Raw genomic sequence first — 19,636 nt, forward strand, 5'->3', positions numbered from 1 at the left:
ACAGGGATCTCCAGATGAATGTCGATGGGAGAATTCAGAGCCTCTTAAATCCGGTCCCAACTCCTGATAAACAGAGTGAAGTTTTGGCCACTAAAATATACTAAGCTATAAGTCCGTTTGGGGCAAGTTCTGTGACAGTCCCCCTATCCCCAAGCATACCGTAGATCTGAGAGCTGGAAGGGTCTTCCAAGTGATAGAGTCCAAACTCTATCATTTCCTTTCTTTTGCTTTTCTTTTTTTTGGAGGGGGAAGGTAGAGCAACTGGGGTTAAGTGACTTGCCCAAGGTCACACGACCAGGTTTTGTTTTTTTGGTGTTAAGTGTCTGAGGTCAAATTTGAACTCAGGACCTCCTAACTCCAGGGCCTGTGCTCTATTCACTGCACCACCTAGCCACCCCTATCACTTCCTTTCTTAGTGACCTTGGACAAGTCCCTTAGCCTAGAATAATTCAATTCAATAAACATCACATTCTGACTATGTACAAGGCATTATGCGAAATGATTGGAAATACAAAGACAAAAAAACCTAAATGGTCCCTTCCCTTGATAAGTTTACATCTTGCTGGGGAATATTCTGTATATATCAGTAAATAAATACAAAGTAATTTCAAGGGCAGTTAGAGCACACAGTGGATAGAGCTTTGGGCCTGGAGTCAGGAAGACTTGAGTTCCAATCCAGCCTCATAGACTTACTAGCTGTGTGACCCTAGGCAAGTCATTTAACCCTGTTTGCCTCAGTTTCCTCATCTGTCAGATAAGCTGGAGAAGGAAATGGCAAACTAATTCAGTATCTTTGCCAAGAAAATCTCAAATGAAGTCATGAAGGGTCAAACATGATGGAATAACGAAAATTAGAGAGAGAGAGAATGAACTAAAAACTGGGGGAAATCAAGTTAAGGCCAAGAAATTGGGCCTCTCTGAAGCAGAAGCCGTTTCAAATTTGGAAAAAAACTTGGGTATAGATAGGGAAGAGAGAGATGAAATGTTTTCTAGGTAATGGGGAACAGCTGGCAAGACAGACTGGGATGAAGAAGTGAGTGAAGGAGAGCTATATGAAAAAGGAAGGAATGTTGCTTAGAGATCATCTAGTGTCCAAATGTAAGCCTCAGTTTCCTCCTCTGGAAAATTAGTATACTAACCTACCATTATAATGAGTATCCACATGCAAAATGCTTTGTAACCATAATATACTATTTAATTGCTGTTTCAGCAGGTATTCAATAAATATTTGGTAAAGGATACACGAATGAATGAACCAGTGAAAACCCTGTAGTGCAAATGGTAATAGATTTGGAACTACATCCAGTCCCAGCTCTGCTACTTACTACCTCTGTGGCCTTGGGCAGACCACTTTGTTAACTCTCAGAGAGTTGGCCTCAGTTTCCTTATTTGTAAAATGAAGGAATAGGACAAGATGACCTCCAAGGCCCCTTTTAGCTCTAAATCCTAAGATCCTAAGTGAATTCTGCTGTCCTGCTCCTTTCTCTCTCCCTTCCCCCACTCCCGTGCCCATGGGGGATATCCAGGGGTTAAGCAACAACTCCCCCCCCAAAACCCCCTAAAACTCCAGTGAGAGAGTACCCAGGGTCCAGTCAAAGGTCCTACCAGCTCTGAAACCCTGGGGCTAGATGTGGAGGAGGAAGCCCCTAAGGCTTCTGGTTCATGTCAACCTTTCCCTCTCCCCCCATGTCAGGCTTCCCCATCCATCCCCAGCTGCCTAGTCCCTTTGTCACTGACAGGGGCTCTTCCTAGGAAGTTGTTGCCTCCTTTCCCAGCCTGTCCCTGTCCTCCACCCCTGGCCGGCTCCCACCTGCTCCTTGCTTCCTCCCCTCCCCCTTCCTCAGAGTTATAGGATCTCTCTGCTGACATCCCCTTTGGCAAACAAGCAGGAAAACCTGCTGACTCCACCAGACCAAGTTCACAGAGTGGTCAGAGTGGTGGCACGGCGGGGTTGGGGTTGAGGCAGGGCAAAAACAGTTTTGCAGAGTTAGGAAGGAGTCCTGAAGAGTTAACTGTCCCCCTCCCCATTTTCTCCTCTGCCCCAAGAAGTTGGAGTCCATCTTCGTGGGCTCCATTGGAGATCAAGTCATCTGTCACTTACTGTGATTTCAGTCAAATCACTAAATATCCCCGAGTCTCAGTTTCCTCATCTGTAAAATGAAGGGAATAGGCCTGGATTAGATGGTGCCCCAAGATTCCTTTCAGTTCTAAAGTGATTCTCTTATTCCTCTGATTTCCAAGGTTCCTTCCAGCTCTGACTCCTCTATGTAGATATGCCTATAAAGGTTAGCTTTCACCTCCCTCTTCTCTACCCATCCCCTCCCTCCCAGAGCAAATAGGGTTTATTGCTTGAGGAGGACCCACTGTTATTGGGAGTGGAGTGCCTGGGGGTTGAGGGGAGTCTTTTTAGAATGGGAATTCAATTTACTTTCCCCCATAAAAAGAGAAAGTAAAGTGACTCCACCTCTCACCTTCTTCTCCCCCTCCTTCCCTCCTCCCTTCCCCCCTTCCTTCTTCCCGCCTCCCCCTTTCCCACCTCCCTCCCTCCCACGTGGCAGGATCAGCTCCTAAGGGAGCTGCTTGGAGTACCGACTGAATGTCAACATCCTGCTTCCCTTCAGAAGCTGCTCATTGTCAGGCTGTGCCCGGGGCCAGCTGGGGAGACAGAGGTGTGTTTGTTCTGGAGTGGGTGAGACCATGATAATCACTCCCGATTGCCGTGGCTAGAGCTGAAGGTCAGGAGGTAACTCAAACTGGAGATATAAATAACTGTGCCTGACTGCTGAGAACAGCAACATTAGATAAGCACCCCTCTCTGACCAGGAAGATGGGGATGTATTGATTACCACCAATTCCATTCTTCCCCTTCTGACTTCAGGAAAATAAACCCCACAGAGGCTGTGAGCAGGGGACGTTTGTGGGCAGGGAAAGGGGAGGGTGGAAAAAGAGGTCAGACAGCCTCCCTTGGGCCAGCAGTCACACGCCACGAGGCAAGAAGGTCCTTGCAGGCTCAGGACACTGATCTCTCCTCCCCTTCCCTCCTCTGCTCTCCCTCCCCCAAGGAAAAAGGCCAAGTGGCTGTGGTTTCCCTTCTAGGGCCTTGGGTACAAGACCATTGCCCTCCGACAGAGCTTGGCTAGGGTCAGTGTCTACCTAGGAACACCAGAGCTCAAACATGTGCAAGATGTGTGACCGCGGGCAAGTCATTTAACTTTTGCATTTTAGTTTCCTCACCTACAAAAAGGGCATCATAATAATAATGCCTACCTTATAGAGTTGTTGTAAGGATCAAGCAAGAATGTATGTAAAGGGCTTTGCAAACCTTAAAGTGTTATTTAAATATTAACTGACTAGGACCTTGGAGGCCATCTAATCCAATTTCTCTATTTTACAGATGAGGATACTGAAGCCTTGGAAGGGACTTGCTGAAGGTCACACAGGTAATAAAGATCAGAGGTGGGATTTGAATACAAGTCCTAACTCCTCTTTCCATTTTTTTTGAAGTACTCAGTGTTAAGTGACTTGCCCAGGGTCACACAGCTAGTAAGTGTCTGAGGCTGCATTTGAACTCAGGTCCTCCTGAATCCAGAGTCAGTGCTTTGTCCACTGTGCTACCCTTCCTCTTTCCATTGTAACAGACTGAATCAGGATGGAAGGAAGTGGGTAACAGAGGGGGAATAAAAACATCTTCTGTCTGTCCTATTTGTCTGTCCATCTTTCCACGGCCCTGATGGTGTCATGAGGAGAGGTCCTGGAAAGAATGCAGTTGACCAAACCCTGCCCCAAATCTCTGGAGGTATCTCCTTGGTACCTGTCTTCTTTTCTTTTCTGAGGGGAGTGTATGTATGTGTGTGCTGGGGTGGAAGTAGAGGGTGGGGGCGGAGGAGGGCAAGTACCTGGCTAGCTACCAGCATGTCCCAACCCCACTTGTCAAGCTACTGTCCTCCTCCGTCCCCAGAGATGCCCATAAAAACTGAAGTAGAAGAACCAGAAAGGAATAAGCACTGTGATTCTCCATAGATGCCCCTCAGGCCAGTGCTTCTATTTCTTTGGGCCTACCTCCCCCATTCCCCAATTTCTTTAGTCAGTGATTGGAGTCAGACCCTGATCCCAGAATCAGCTACAAACCATAAGGTCCATATTCAAGTTCTCAGGATTTCCATCCCTGGGACTCAGAGGATGCAGACTCCCTGTGGTTTCTGAATGGATGTTCCTAGGCCTGGAAGGAAGAGCAAACTTGTTTCAAAGACCCTGTTTTTTCAAGATTTTCTCAGTCCAGATTGGGATTCCTCCAAAGCAGGTGAAGTTATGCAATTTCCCTGAAATGGAACCGAGCTTTCTGAGGCATGGTTTGGCTTCACACAGCCCAGACTAATTGGCTCTCAGTACCATCTGCACCCTCCCCTTTCCTTCCCCCTCCCCCATTCACAATCACAAATTGAGAGCTCCAGGGATGACTATTCTAGGTCCAAGGTACACTGTGGTGCCCTCCACATTCTTAATCAGTAACTCAAGATGCCCCACCAGTGTTTTCACCTTTAACAGCCAGAGGATGCAATTAGCTCAGATAAAGGCATTTACTGAAGTGGCTCAGTAAGACCAGTAGCTACAGAACATCCCCCCCCCCCATAAACTTGGGTTACACCCTTCCAAAAATACACACAATCTCAGGGTGAAAAGTGGGCACAGAACAAAAGTCCACTAGTGGAGAAGCACATGGTCAAGACCAGTCTGGCACCTCTGGCTCTATGGGACCCCAGCATCCTCCCTTTTCTCCTGATATACTTATGCCCTTCCCACTAGGTGAAACTTCTCTTCAGGGCAGGTGACTCCGATTGGCCTCTTGGGACCAGATCCTCTCCAAAGCTTAATTCCACTATTCAGCTAAATTTTCTTCTGGGTCCAGTGTCTCTACTCTACTAATAGGGAGGAGAAAAGAGAGAGATCCCCTCCCCTTTGTCCTGTGACTTTCTGGAATAGATATAAAGGGAAATGGCAAAGAGTAATCACTTCTCAGTATCTGTGTTCTCCTTACATATCTGGCTCTCTTCTCAACTGCCAGGGATGACTCTTCTCAGAACTTGGTCAGCTTTTAGAGGTCACCAGGGGGCATGGAGGATCCTTCCACCAGAAGGTGGCCAGCCCCTTATAAACCACCATGTAGACTGAGGAATTTTTCTGCACCTAAAGAGAGGAACAAAGTGGAAAAACTTCTTAACACTTTCTTCACATCAGTCCCTCCAAGTCTGAAAAGGGTGAACTCTTTGCAAGGTCCAAATGGACCACTCAAGGTGTGAGCCACTCAAAATTTCCTGTGCTTTATGAACTGTGAATACAATCACTCAAAAGCTGAAAGGGACAGAATCTCTGTTAACTGAACCTTACATCCTATAATTTCATCAAGTAGGTTAGGGGGAGTCAATTGAACAGGAATATTCCAATAAACTATCCCTACAGACAGAATGAGGCCAAGGGATCTTGAGTCAGCCCAGAAGGTTAAATTTGGCTTCAGTGGCAACTTTTTGCAATTTTCCCCCTCCTTTGTCTCTTTTTTTAAGTAGACAATATGTAAGGAGATTCCTTCCAAAGGGATAATCAGTCACTTCAGAAAAATAAGTGAATATACAAATATTTTTGTACAAATTGGAAGGGAGGAGGGCAAAAAGAGAAAGAAAAAAAGAAATTTCCAGATTGCGGTACCAATGAAAAGAACATTTAGAATTATAAACATGGGGCTAAAAATCTTGGTTCTACTACTTACTATAGAACTGCTGAAGCCTTGGATAAATCACTTATTCTCTCTGGGTTTCAGGTTCCTCATCTTTAAAATTTGGGCACTGGGTCCAGAAAATCTTTAAGGTCCCTTCTAATGGTAAATCCTATGATCTTATGAGCTGTGTGGTTCCTCAAGGGTCCCAGTTCCCATCCATTGTGTTATTTGTGTCTTGTCCTTTCCCAAGGTCTGAAATTAATTGTAAGCAGATCAAAAGTAACTTGACCTTTGTTTTTCTAGATCAGGGGTTCTTATCCCAGGAGTCCACAGACCCCAAGAGGATAGTGGATAGGTTTCAGGGGACCCATGAAACTGGATGGGAAAAATTATATCTTTATTTTCACTAATATCTAACTGAAATTTAGAATTTCTCTCAGAAATTGCCAAAGATATTGATAGATATAGAATTGCCAAAGGGGTTCATGGGAGTAGGGGAATAATATGTAGCACTTAACTTTGAGTCAGGCACTGTGCTAAACATTTTATAAAAATAACTCATTTGATTCTCAGAACAATCCTGAGACTATGTGCTGTTAATCCCCATTTTGCAGTTGAGAAAACTGAGGCAGGCAGAGATTAAGTGATTTACCTAGGGCCACACAGCTAGAAAGTGTCTGAGGCTGTATTTGAACTCAGGTCTTCCTGACTGATAGAGTCCTATCTGGACAGTGTCCTATCTGGATTGTCCCTGAACCTCTAAGATACAAAAAAAGATCAAAAGCTCCTAGTTTAGAATGTTATTTGTGAACTGAAATACTTCCCAATTCTGGAAAGCATTTTGTGCATTCATCCATTCATCCATCCATTCAACAAACATTAATTAAGTGCCTACTATGTACATAGTACAATGCTAATTAAGCCTTTAGTTCAGTGGATACAAAAAGATAAAAGACTACATAGTCTCTGCCTTCAAGAAGCTATTGGGGAATTTCTCAGCCTGGGATTCTTGAGAGGCCAAGGAGAATCTCACCCACCAGCAGGTCTAAAAGACTGAGGAGCAAATAAAATGAGTCACAGACTCAAAGGAAAAGAAGTTTATGAGCATGCTTATTCTAGGGCACAGATTGGGTTTGTATCATTTTTTTTAGGTCCACCCAGAGTACACAATAGACTAGCAGTATTCTATGGTATTGGATCAGGCCAGTGGCATACGGTCTGTCCTTACAGGAAAGCTGAACTGAAAAGTCTCTAGTTGCATGCTGGGGGCAAAACTTGTGGACAGACAAAAAGGGCTTGGTGGATCACCCTAAGCAGGTTGGAGGTAGTTGAGTCAGGTTTTATTATTCAGTCTGTAGCAGAATGGGGAATAATTCAGTCCAAGTGCACGCACTGATAACAGGATTGTTTTTCCTCCTCAGAGCTTATCATCTAATGGGGGAATATAACATGAACACCAATAATTATGATAAGGATGAAATGTAATAGGAGCAAAGGAAGAATCCAGACAAAGTATTCTAGGAAAATCTCAGGAGGGAGAGAACACTTTTATCTAGGGGACTTGGATGGGAGGGGGTGGGGGTGTGGGTATCTGGTCTGGGCCCAGTTAGAGAAATAAAAAGCCAAGCCTATCTTCATGCCTGAAAAAGAGAACCAGACAGTCTGTTTTTAACACTGAGAAATGTGTACTGTGACACTAATTTAGGGAAACTAGGTTAGGGGAAGGTTATGTAAGAGATGATGTGGTGGGTTATATGGCATGGGAGAAATTATGCAGCACACACTCAGTTTCTCTGCCAATGGCTCTGTACTGTCGGGGTTATCTAAAGCCGATTCTTCTCCCCAGGCCATCCAATCCCCCTGCCCCAACATGGCTCCCCTAATTGGTAGGAAATCCAAACACATTTAATATTAGCTACTTTTTAATGTAAACTCCTTGAGTCAGGGACTGTTTTGTTTTTTAATTTTTGTATCTGGGCAGCTAGGTGGCACAGTGAATTGAGTCAGGAGGGCCTGAGTTGAAATCCGACCTCAGATACTTAACATTTACTAACCTTGTGACTTTGGGCAAGTCACTTAACCCCAATTGCCCTGCCTTCCCCCTTCAAAAAAAAAAGGCAAAAAAAATTTTTGTATTCTCAGGGTCTCGCACACGCTAGGTATATAATGGGAGTTTAATAAATGCTTGTGGAATTGAACCAGAGCCAATCATTAGAAAGGAAAATATATTTTGTTTTATTTTAAAATGATAGATCTAGAAGGGCCCTTAAAGATGATCTATTCCAGACCTTTCATTTTATAGAAGAAGAACCTGAAACCCAGAGAGGGAAAGTTCACATTCAAGGTCACACAGTAAGTTAGTGATAGACAGAACTGCAGATCAGGACCCCTGGTGCTAATGTGTGCATTCTATTGTACCACACCACTTTTTCCCATAACATGCAGTGATTCTAATTAATTTAATTTTATATTAATTTATATTTTATATTATTTTATTAATTATATTAATTTAATTTTATAAATTATATCATAAATTAATTTAAACTAATTAATTAAATTTTAATTAATATAATCACTAATACATTATATTAATATTATTTAGTATTAATATTATATTTCGTGGATAATTTAATTAAAATGTATATCAAATTATTAACATTATATATGTATATCTACAGGACAGAAAAAGAAACTTGCAAAGCTTGCAAATGAAACAGTGAGTCTATCTACATAACTTGTTGTTTTGGGGGTATTTTTTTTAAAGAAATATACATCAAATTTAACGTGCTAGTACCAACATTGCCCTTGTGGTCTGTGACCCTTTCTGAACTTCCTTTTGCTCTCTTCTGTGTATTTTGGAAACATTCCATTTATCTTTTATTTCTTTTCTTCTTTCTCTTTGTGTCACTATCACCATCTCCTTAATCTCCTCCATAATATTCACCATCTCCCCAAATAAGAACCCTTCCTTGTTACAAATCAAGAGAAATAAACTTGGGTTTTATTGATCTTGTCTGAAAATGTTTATGTCTGGGCAGCTAAGGAGCTCAGGAGACAGAGCAACAGTCCTGGAGTCAGGAGAGCCTGAGTTTAAATTTGACCCCAGACACTTACTAACTGTGTGACCCTGGCCAAGTCACTTAACCCTGTTTGCCTTAACCCTGAAAATACATGTCTCATTCTGTACCTCAAGTTCATCACTTCTCTTCCAAGACATAAGGAGCTTCATTATCAGCCTTCTGGAGTCACAACTAGTTATTGAATTCATAAGTCTTTCAAAATTATTGTACTTTACAAAGTTGTAATCAGTGTAATAAATTGTTCTCCTGGTTCTACCCACTTCTTAACTCTCTATTAGTTTGCATAAGTCTTCCCAGGTTTCTCTGAATCGGTTACTTTTGACATTTCTTTTGATGCAATAGTATTTCTTTACACAAGTGTAACATCATTTGTTTAGCCATTCCCCAGTTGATAGATACCTCCTTTTTTCTTTGCTGCTGTAAGGACTTTTGCACATATGGGTCTTTCCTTCTTTCTCTGATCTTTTTTGGGGGCAAAAAAAAAGTAGTGGAATGGGGGCATGCAAGTTTAGTTACTTTTAAGGTAAAATTCTAATTTGCTTGCAGAATGGTTGGATCACTTTTTCAGTTCTACCAGCAACATTACTGGGCTTGACCTTGCTGGAGAAGGAAATCGCAAAACATTCTACTATCTTTGCTGATAAACCCCAAAATGGGTCACAAAGAGTCAGATATGACTAAAAAAATTACTAAACAACAACTTTTCACATACCCTCCAACAATTGTCATTTTCCTTTTTTGTCATCTTTGCTAATGCCAGTCTGATAGTATAAGTTGGGACCTTGTAGTTAATTTGCATTTTCTCTTACTACTATTGATTTGGAGCATTTTTCCCCCCATATAATCATTGATAGCTTGGCTTTCTTCTTTTTAAAGCTGCCTACTCATTTTTTTTTTGCCAATTTTTTCCTCTATTGGATAATGGATCTTGTTCTCATATGTTTCTATCATTTCCCCATATATCTTAGAAATCAGACTTTTACCAAAGAAAACTGCCACCAACTTTCCCACAGCTAACTATTTCCCTTCTAATTCTAATTATGTTGATTTTTCTTATGTAAAAATTTTCACTCTGATGAAAACAAAATTATTCTGTTCATCTGTAATGGGAATGCAAATTTGGAAGATCTTCCTTGCCCCTAGGCTAAAGTGCACCTGAAGCCTGGGTTGGGAGGCTTGTTTTTCAGTAGATACTTTTTGATTGGCCAGTGGGTCCAAAAGGTTGTTACATTCTCTGAGCCAGGAGAAGAATATATAAGCCCTGATGTGAGGCTTTGTTTTGGGGGCTCACTTTGAGAAGTGTTCTGTGATTTGATATGGATTCTGGGAAGCCGTTGTCTGGAGCCCCCCCGGCTTTGAAAAACCCAAATGTTGAAACCCAGATGTTGACTGGGTATGGATGTAATGGCTGGACAGTTTGGAAAGCTGTCTACTTGATCTGTTTCTGTCTTGATAATTCTGCCTGTATACTTTGAAGTTCGGGGTGCTGACCTTTTTCCCCTGAACAAGGTAAACGATATATGGTCTGACTGATTAAAGTAAGCTTGTTAACCCATTTTGAGTTGCTTTCCTTTATCAAAGCAGATCCAAGAACCTGTGGTGGCAGCAAACCCTGAGGACGTTTGGGGTGCTTCCTGCTACATCATCTCCTGTGTTTTTCTCTGTCCCCTATTTGGTTAAGAAACTTTTCCCTCTTCATAGTTGTGAAAGAAACCTCCTTCTCTGCTCCTCTATTTTGTTTATAATATGAACACTTTTGTGCCTAGGTAATTTGGAGCCTATTGTGGCATATGGTTTGAGATTTGAACTAAATATAATTTCTAGCAAACTATTTTCCAGTTTTGTTCAGTAGTTTTTTTCAAATGGTGAGGCCCTATTCCAGGAATTAGTATCCTAGGGTTTTTGTTAAATGCTATATTAATATGTTCCATTGCTTCTGGATCTTGGGTACCTAATCTTCTTCACTGTTTGACTTTTCTATTTTGTAAGCAGTATGAAATTGTTTTAATGAATACTGCTTTGTACCATAGTTTGAGCTCTGGCACTACTAGATATCCTTTCTAATTTTTTTTCTTTCTTTCCCTTGAGATACTAGACCTTTATTTGTCCAGATGAATTTTGTTACTATTCTTTTTAATTCACGTAGTTTCATAGCAGGAATTAGATAGAATTCTTTCTTTCTCTAGTTTTGCAAACAATTTATTTAAATTTGGAGCTAGTTATTCTTTAAATGTTTAACAGAATTCACAAGTAAGTACATATGGTCTGAGGCTTTTGTCCTTGGGTATTCATTTATGGATTATTCAATTTTCTTTTCTAACATTGGCTTATTTAAAATTTTTATATCTTATTTGGTCAATCAAATTTCATATTTTTGTAAATACTCACCCATTTCATTTATCAATTTTGTTGTATATAATTAGGCAAATGTTTCTATTAATTTCTTTTGTTTATTATGAATTTGCCTTTTTCATTTTTGGTAATTTGATTTTCCTCTCATTTTCTATCAAACTAAATAATGATATATCTATTTTATAAGCTTTTTCCTCCCCAAACTGGCTGAATTTTATTTAAAAATTAAATATTTTTAAATGGATAAATTAAAATAAAATTTCCCATTTACTAACAAATCCTGTTTTCCATTTTGTTCATTCTTCAATTTTTACTAATTATTTTTTTTTGTGCTTGGTTGGGATGTTTTGATTTGTTGGTTTCTAGTTTTCTTTAAAGTTGCATACCCATCTATTGATTTATTCTCTCTCACTCTCTCTTTGTCTCCCTTCTCTCTCTTTCTTTGTCTCTCTGTCTCTCTATCTCTCTCTTCCCCCCTTCTCCCCTTCTCTCTCTTACTGATAAAGAAGATTAGAGATAGAAACTGTCACATTAAGGATTGCTTTGTCTGCATCCCCAAAGTTTTGTTGTGTTGTATCATTATTTTCTTTAATGTTTCTATGATTTTTTGATCCACCAATTCTTTAGGATTAAATTATTTTATAAACAAAACTTAAATAGATGAGTTTAAATGCTTTCTTCTAAAGTTCTTTACTGAAGGGGTGGCTAGGTGGTGCAGTGAGTAGAGCACTGGCCCTGGAATCAGGAAAACCTGAGTTTAAATCCGACCTCAGACACTTAACACGAAAAATAGCCATGTGACCTTGGGCAAGTCACTTAACCCAACTGCCCTCCAAAAAGCAAAAAAAAAAAAAAGAGTCTAAAGTTCTTTACTGATGATACTTTTTATTGTATTGTGGTCAGGAAAGAATATATTTAACATTTCTGCTTTTTTGCATTTGTTTATGGAGTTTTTACACTTTAGCACATGATCATTTTTCAAAAGGCTCCATGCACAAGATAAAAGGATGTATGTATATTCCCTTTAATTCTTCAATACTTGTCAGAGATCTAACTTTTGTAAAATCCTATTTAGGTCCTTAACTTTTTTTTAAACTTTTTTTTGGAGATTATCCTTTGGTTAATTTGTCTAGGTCTGAAAGGGTACATGATGAAGTCCTCAGTTATTATAGTTTTATCATCTATTTCTCCATTAATTCGATTAGTTTTTCTTTTAAGTACTTAGAGGCTATCTGATGCATATACATACATGTGTGGACATATACATGCATATGTGTATATATGCATGTATAAAGTATTGATGTTATTTCATTATCTATAGTGCCTTTAAACAGAATGTACTTTCTCCTCTTTCCCTTTCTTCTTTTGCCCATGTCTATTTTTACCATTTCTTTGTATGATATCAATATTGCCAATCCTGGTTTTAAAAATTCATTTAAGGCATAATAAATTCTGTTCTTTGTTTTAAGTCTGTATGAAGCTTCATGTTTTAAGATTTGGTTGGTTTTGTTGTTTGTTTGTTTTTGTGACCAACACATGGTTGGATTCCACTTTCTAATCCATTCTGCACTCTCCTCCATTTTGTAGATGAATTGATCTCATTCACCGCGACAGTTAAGATTGTGAATTGTGTTTCCCTCTTACTTTATCCTTTTATATTTCCTTCCTCCTTATTCTCACTTACCTCTTTACAATGAAGAAAAACGTGGTGAAAGAAAAAAAAAAAAGAAATGTGAACAACTCCAGTAACCTATAATGGAACTAGTCTAATCCTATTCCACTGCCCTTCCTCTCTTCACCTGGGCAGGATCTTGATTCCCTGGCTCTTACACTTTATCTCTTTTTGATCCCTCCTTTAAGATCCAATCACTAAAGTTAAAGTTTGTTTTGCTTTTCCTACCAAACTCAACCCTTCCGCTTATCTTTCACTCCCTTTTCACTGATTCTACTTGTTTTCCCTGTTAAATGTAATGAATCACTACACCAAACTACTTGGTGAGTTCAACCCTTTGTCCAGTTCAGATTAGAGTCGGGTCATGAAATATCCTTCCTTCTAACTCTCTTTTACATGTTTATGTTTATATTCTCCTTCTGGAGTACCACTATTATGAGAGATAGTAAGTTTCTTATTCTTGTTCCTCCTTTCCTAGTATATCCTTTTTACTTTCCTTTTTATTTCTCTCAAAATCAGTATAATAGAACCCAACCACCCCTAAGACCTGTGTTTATCTTTCTTGTGACCCTAGAAGCCAGTGGGTTTCTGAAGACACTTCTTTTGTCTCCCTCTATTAGAATGTAAACATTAAATCATAATTTAGCCACCCCCAATTATGTGTTTAATTGTTTTTTTACCTTTCTAGGTTTTTCTAGTTTCCTGTCATCTTGTTCTATCCAGCTCTGGATAGAATATTTCCTCAGAAATATTTTGCTGTACAGTTGTGTCCACTCTGTGTGACCCAGTGGACCAGAGTGCACCAAGGCCTTCTATCCTTCACTATATCTCAAAACCTGACCAAGTTCTTGTTCATTGTTTCCATGACACCATCCATCTATCTCATCCTCTGCTGTCTCCTTTTCCTTTTGCCTTCAATCTTTCCCAACATCAGAATCTTTTCCAATGAGTCCTGTCTTCTCATTATGTAGTCAAAGAATTTAAGTTTCAGCTTCAGTATTTAACTTTCCAGTGGGTAGCCTGAATTGATTTCTTTAAATATTGACTAACTTGATCTCCTTGCTGTCCAAGGGACTCTCAAAAGTCTTCTCCAGCACCACAATTCAAAAGTGTTGATTCTGTAGCGCTCAGCTTTCCTTATAGTCCAACTCCTACAGTCGTATATACATTACTGCTGAAAAAACCACAGCTTTGGCTATATGGATCTTTGCTGGCAAGGTGATGTCTCTGCTTCTTAGTATGCTGTCCAGATTTGCCAGAGTTTTCCTTCCAAGGAATAAGCATTTTTTAATTTCTTGACTGCCATTGTCTGCATTGATCTTTGAGTGCAAGAATGTAAAATCTGACGCTGCTTCCATTTCTTCTCCCTCTATTTGCCAGGAAGTGATGGGACCATTTGCCAAGATCTTAGGTTTTTGGTTTGTTTTTTTTAATGTTAAGCTTCAAATCAGCTTTTACACTCCCCTCTTTCACCCTCGTCTAGAGGTTTCTTAATTCCTCTTCACTTTTTTCCATCAGAGTGGTATCATCTGTGTATCTAAGATTGATTCCCAGCAATCTCAATTCTGGCTTTTGATTCATCCAGCCTGTCATTTCGCATGATGTACTCTGCATATAAGTGAAATAGATAAGGTAACAATATACAGCCTTGTCATACTCCTTTTCCAATCTTAGATCAATCATTTGTCCCATGTTTTGGTTCTCATTTTTGCCTTTTGACCTTAATACAGAAATATTTAAATGTCTTCTATTTTATAAGAGGTATATTTTTCACCTTGTAGGGTTATATTTATTTTTTCTTTTCTTTCTTTCTTTTTGCTTTTTGGAGGGCAATTGGGGTTAAATGACTTGCCCAAGGTCACACAGCTAGTATTTGTGTTAAGTGCCTGATGCCGAATTTGAACTCAGGTCCTCCTGATTCCAGGACCGGTGCTCTATTCACTGCACCACCTAGCTGCCCCTCGATTATATTTATTTTTTAAAGGTAAGTTATTCTTGGTTGTAAGTCTTTATCTTTTGCCTTTTAGAATGTTGTATCCAATTTTTTTCTCTCCTTTATAGTGATTATAATAATAATTAGAATGTTTATAGCACTTTAAGTTTTCTACAATGCTTTACAAATGTTATCTCATTTATCCTCACAACAACCCAGGGAAGATGTTATTATTACTCCCATTTTATAGATAAAGAAACTGAGGCACAGTTTAACAGAGATTTAAGTTAACCTTAACAGAGGTTAAGTTACTTGCTCAAGGTCACAGAGCTAATAAATATTTGAAGCCAGAGTTGAACTAAGGTCTTACTGACTCTAAGTTCCACTTTATCCATTTTACCACCTATTTACTTCTAGTAATAGATGCTGCCAAATTTTGTGACCTGAGTGTAGACTGTGGTATTTGAACTCTTTCTTTCTGGCTCCTTCCAGTATGTTTTCTTTGGCCTAGAATTTCTGGATTTTGGCTAGGAAATTCCAGGGTGTTTTCAAATTGGGCCTTCTTTCAGTAACTGACCAGTGGATGCTTTCTGTTTTTACTTTGCCCTCTGGTTCTAATAAATCTGAGCAGTCTTCTTTTGTGATTTCTTCCAATAGAGTATCCAGGTTTTGTTTCGTTTTGGGTTTTTGGTCATGGTTTTAAGGGAGTCTGATGATTCTAAAATTATCTTTCTGACTTGTTTTCCAAGTATACTGTCTGTCAGTAAGTGGGTAAGCATTTATTAAGTGCCTACTCTGTGCAAGGCACTGTGCCAAGCTCTGGAGACAAAAAAAGGGCAAAAGACAGTTTTTCCCCTTAAGGAGTTCACAGTCTAATGGTGGAGATACAGCAAATGTGGACAAACAAGCTATATACCGAGAAGTTGCTGTTTGTCCTTCGTTTTCCAAGAGGACCAGTAACATCACAGGGGGATGTCTTGACTTTCGTGTGAATCGGATTTAAGTGAGGCAGAGCTGTGCAAAATCATCAGCCTCCCTCTCTCTTCTTGGGTCATCAAAGTCCAGTAGCAGGACAAAAGTCAGGAAGACTGGCGATGGCCCGGGACGCCGTGGATGAACTTGGCATCTTGGATTTCTGACCGAGCTCTAAGGGCTCCACAGGGCCTGCTGCAGCCACCTTCATGGACATAGGTACCTGTTGTTCTCATTGGCCCATTCTGCCTGGGAAGTCTTCACGTGCTTGGGGGTAGACATCCCCTTCACTCACCTACTGGCTTGAGTTCTTTCAGTTATCTGTCTAGGCAGTTTTATGCAACAGCTTCTTGGAGCCACAGGCGAGTTGCTAGTTCTTGAATACTCCATATACCCCTACAGGATAAATAGGAAATAATTAGTGAAGGGGAGATGCTGTAATTAAGAGGAGTTGGGAAAGGATTCCTGTAAAAGATAGGATTTTAGCTGGGGCTTAAAAGAAACGAGGGAAGTCATTGGGTAGAGATGAGGAGGGAGAACGTTCCAGGAATGGGAAATAGCCAGAGAAAATGCCTGCATCAGAGACATGGATTGTCTTGTTCAAAGAACAGCCATGAAATTAGTGTCACTGGATCAAAGTGTATGTGAGGGGAGTAAGGTATAAGAAGTCTAGGTGGCCCAGTGAATAGAGCACCAGCCCTGGAGTCAGGAGGACCTGAGTTCAAATCCAGCCTCAGACACTTGACACTAGCTGTATGACCTTAGGCAAGTCACTTAAACCCAATTGCCCTGTCTTCCTCCCTGCAAAAAGCAAAAAGAAGTCTAGAAAGGTAAAAGAAGTCTGGGTTATGAAGGGCTTTGAATGCCAGAGGCACTGGCATCTTTAGAGAGTCACTGGAGCTTATTGAGTAGGTATTTGACATAGTTGAAACTGTGCTTTAGGAAATTTACTGTAGTGACTGAATGGAGGAGGGATTAGATTGGGGAGAGACCTGAGGCAGGCAGCCTCTCCAGATAACTGATACCACATAACAGGTGTCTTACTATTGACAACTGACAAGAAATGTCTAACACTTTCTTTTCTATTTTTCCCCTTTTCCATTTTCAGATTTTGTTGTGATATTTCTCATTGGCCAACAGAGTTGTTGATTTCTGATTACCTTGTTTTCTTTTTCAGGGAGTATATTACTTAAGTAAGTTTTTTCATCTCTTATTCCCAAGATTTTTATTCTCTTTCCATTTTTTTTCCTCTAGAGCTTTTATTTTGATTCTAATTCTATTTTTAGAATCTCTTGCTCCATTTATTTCATTCATTTTTGTAGTCACTATGGCCAAGCCATTCTTTTCTCCTAATCTCTATTTGAATTTATTGTAGAGTTACTCTCTTCTTCTGCATTTATCTCTTGGACTTCTCTCAATCCATAGAGTTTTCTTATTGTGTTTGGTGATATCTTCTGTTTACTCATGTCTTCAGCCTTTGTTTCTGGATTAGGAGTTTGTTCTTGGGCTGGCTTCTTCTCCCTTCCTACTGCACTAGGGTGGTCAGGCCCTACTTAGTCTTGTCCCCTGTATGGTCTGGATGCTGTTGCCTCTGCTGTTCTGGATGTGGTGACTAGAGCTATCCCAATTCTTTACAGGGCCTGCTGGCAATTAAGAGTTGCTTTTATATCACTCCAAGAGCACAACATGATCTCTTTTCCTGGTGATGATTGAGGCAAAGACTGCTGTAAGCCTCTAGCTGAGGAAAGAGAGAGGTAAGAGGAGTGATGGTACCAGCCTCCTCAGGTACCTATCTTCAAACTCAGGCCAATGTGTAGCCATGAGCATGGTGTGCCTTGTTGTATTTGTTTTAATGAAAGAGAATAGATTTCAGTTTTGTGAGCTTCAAATGGTTAAGAGAACCACCAGGAATCCAGGAACTGTAGTAATGCCAAATTTTGCTGGCACTGGGGAGTCAGGGGAAGGGAGGAAAGTCAAGATGGCAGAGTAAATGATACTGTAAAGAATGATAAAAAGTGCCAGACCAAATTGCAATCAGGAAATCTAAGAAAAAGTCACAGTGAGTCATTTCTCCAGACCACAGCAGCTTAGGAAGAGAGAAAGGGAGGTCTGAGGACAGTGGCCAACAGTACAGAGCAGCAGCAGTAGCAGAGTCATAACAGGAAGAAGCAACAGCAGGCAAGGAGCAGCCCAGCACTCAAGGATGGTAAGGGGACTGAACACCTGAGCAGAAAGAGATCCCAGAGGACCCTGTACTAGCACTGGGAACAGGCTCAGGCACCATCTGACAGCTCAGTCACTCATTACCCAGTTGTTATTGTTGTGATTCAGTCCTTTCGATCTTGTCCACTCTTTGTGACACCATTTGGGGTTTTCTTAGAAGACATACTGGGGTGGGTGGCCATTTTCTCCTTCAGCTTGTTCTGCTCAAGCCTGGGTCACAATTCCAAAGTGGAGAGGAGCAGTCATGGTCATGAAGGAGTAGGGGCTCTACCTTTGTAAGGAACAAGGAACAAGTGTGGCTCTGAACCCCAGAGCAGAGTGAGGATTCAGTGTTAACCTTTAGCCCCACACATAAGCATGAAGTCGAATAGACCGGGATGGGAGACCAAAACCAAGGGGAGCCAGCAGTTCAGTCTCCGCACCTGCAGAATTCCCAGAGGGCCATCAGTGGCTGAGACCAGCAGCAGTCTATGGAAAATCAACTACACACAAACCAACGAACCCAAAGGTGAGGTAAGAGCTTGCAGAGTACAGACCAGGAGGGCAGCCAACGCACCCTCTTCCAGGATCATACCACTTTGGAAGCACGGAAAGTTACAGGCCTCTGAACAGGGCTGTGAAAGTAGAGTTTGCTGGCAGCTGAGCCCAGTGAGGAGCTAGCAAGGCCCTGAGGAAGGACCTGATTGATCCAGGCCAGCAGTGGATTGGCTTCCTGCTTCTGTAGTCTGCTTCAGCAACTGATTAACTCCTACATGCCTCTGGCTATGCTGCTACATTTGGTCAGTGAAGTTGTTGGAGTAAATGCATTGAAACAATGGATTTAAATTTGAATTTACTCTACCCACAGACTGAGGTGGTGAAGGGGAGAGTGTTTTCCCAGAAAATGTTGGTAATTTCTTTTCTCCCTCTATCTTCTTAGTAAATATCTCTTTGTGAAAGTTAATTTGCAGCTGGGTTGCACAGTGGGTAGAGCACAGGACCTGGAGTCAGGAAGAACTGAGATCAAATCCAGTCTCAGACACTAGTAGTGTGACACTGGGCAAATCACTTTAACCCTGTTTGCCTCATTTTCCTCATCTGTAAAATGTTGGAAAAGGGGAGGCCAGGTAGCACAGTGAGTAAGAACACCAGCTCCAGTGTTGGGATGACCTGGGGATCGAATCCGGGCTCAGACACTTATTACCCACCCAGAAACACCTGGCCGTGTAACCTTGAGCAAGTTACTTAACCCCAATTGCTTAGGAGCGGCCAGGTGGCTCAGCAAGTAAGAGCACTGGCTTCAGTGTTGGGATGACCTGGGGATCTAATCCAGGCTCAGATACTTAGCACCACACCCAGAAATAACTGGCCGTGTAACCTCGAGCAAGTTACTTAACCCCAATTGCTTAAAAAAAAAATGTTGGAAAAGGAAATGGCAAACCACTCCTGTATCTTGCCCAAGAAAGCCCCAAATAGGGTCACAACGAGTTGGACATGATGGAACAACAATAATATCAAAAAAAGTTAATTGAGGTTAATTGACTAAATGATATTGAGGTACTAATTACTGGATCAATCAATGATATAAAGGAAATACCCATTGAAACTGTAGATGGCTATTGGAAAGTTAAGCCAATAATATTAGAAGACATCCCCTACCCCTCATGGTGTATCAGCAATGCCATATTCACAATGCCTATAGTGATTACAAATAT

The 19,636-nt window shown here is 40.8% G+C and overlaps 1 long non-coding RNA gene across 4 annotated transcripts in view; it reads left to right on the plus strand.

Annotated features, from left to right (window-relative positions):
* Positions 1–2,575: 2,575 nt before the first annotated feature.
* LOC138145782 (uncharacterized) overlaps positions 2,576–19,636 on the plus strand; it is a 101,037-nt gene continuing 83,976 nt past the window's right edge. For all 4 annotated transcript variants that reach the window (XR_011164312.1, XR_011164315.1, XR_011164314.1 and 1 more), the window contains exons 1-2: positions 2,576–2,743; positions 3,395–3,440. This is a non-coding gene — a long non-coding RNA (uncharacterized lncRNA). The remainder of the gene's footprint in view (positions 2,744–3,394; positions 3,441–19,636) is intronic.

Source organism: Petaurus breviceps, unplaced genomic scaffold, assembly GCF_028583685.1.
Source record: "Petaurus breviceps papuanus isolate PSGF00001 unplaced genomic scaffold, PetGlider_PUasm1.0 90750, whole genome shotgun sequence".
NCBI classification, from domain to species: domain Eukaryota; kingdom Metazoa; phylum Chordata; class Mammalia; order Diprotodontia; family Petauridae; genus Petaurus; species Petaurus breviceps.